We start from the raw sequence: 1,078 nt of genomic DNA on the forward strand, positions 1-1,078 counted from the left end.
ACTTGCTCCATTCACAAGGTCTACAAAAATTTAGTGGAAAAAATGAAATACAAAATTCAAAGGCAAAGCAGGCTCGCTTTTACTATCCAATCAGCTGACTAATTACATCATTATTTAGATATAAAAATTAAGGTCTAGTTGAGATAATAATTGCCACTTAGATGTAAATTTTAAGGTCTACTGGAGATAACAATTGCTGCTGAAGTTACAGTGGCATATTAACAAATGAAATGTAGAGCAGCAAAATAAAGATGATTAAGAGAGGTGAATGATTATTAGAAAGAAGACAACCAACAAGACCAAATGAAATTCCATTTGAAGTTGACTCCAATAATGCCCCAATAATAGAAACAGTGGAGAAAGAGGAAACTGTTTCCTGAACCACTAAATTTAGAGAAAAGCAGGAAAAGAAACAATAAATGGTGGAGTTGTGTGCGGTTTTCTTAAACCGAAATTTAAATTGCATTTGGATTTGGATTTGGATAAGTGTGTGTATGGTATGAATGGAGGAGATATGTGGGTAATTAATTAACCAACATTAACAAAATAAATTATAAAAATATAAGAAAAAGAACCTGTTGATCAGTCAGTGTAGAAAACATGATTATAACAATGATGGTGATGATGATGGTTATTTTTTCTTACATAATTATGAAGCTTTAAGTAGAGATAAATGTTTTCGTAATGAAAATGATGATAGTAATGAAGAAAAAGAATAACAGTAATAATAATAATATACTAATAATGGTGGGGAGGAGGGACCCAAAACAATGTTAAGTATAATAATATGAGGTGAAAGTGGAAAAATTACAAAAAAAAAAAATAATAAAATACAACAAATGCCAGGGTTTATAAAATATAAACTAACAACCAACAGAGATAGCTCCTTGAAATACCAGAAGGACTGTGAGGGAGTACAGGGGGCAGCAGCTCATCTGTAAACAGACGTATGCACCTAAATATAGAAAAGGTGAGAGATGAGGGAGAGAGAGAGAGAGAGAGAGAGAGAGAGAGAGAGTGAGAGGGAGGGATAAAAAGTTCAGGTAACAGAACAATGTCAAGTGGAGGGGATACAATC

Source organism: Octopus bimaculoides, chromosome 9 (genome assembly GCF_001194135.2).
Source record: "Octopus bimaculoides isolate UCB-OBI-ISO-001 chromosome 9, ASM119413v2, whole genome shotgun sequence".
Lineage (NCBI taxonomy): Eukaryota > Metazoa > Mollusca > Cephalopoda > Octopoda > Octopodidae > Octopus > Octopus bimaculoides.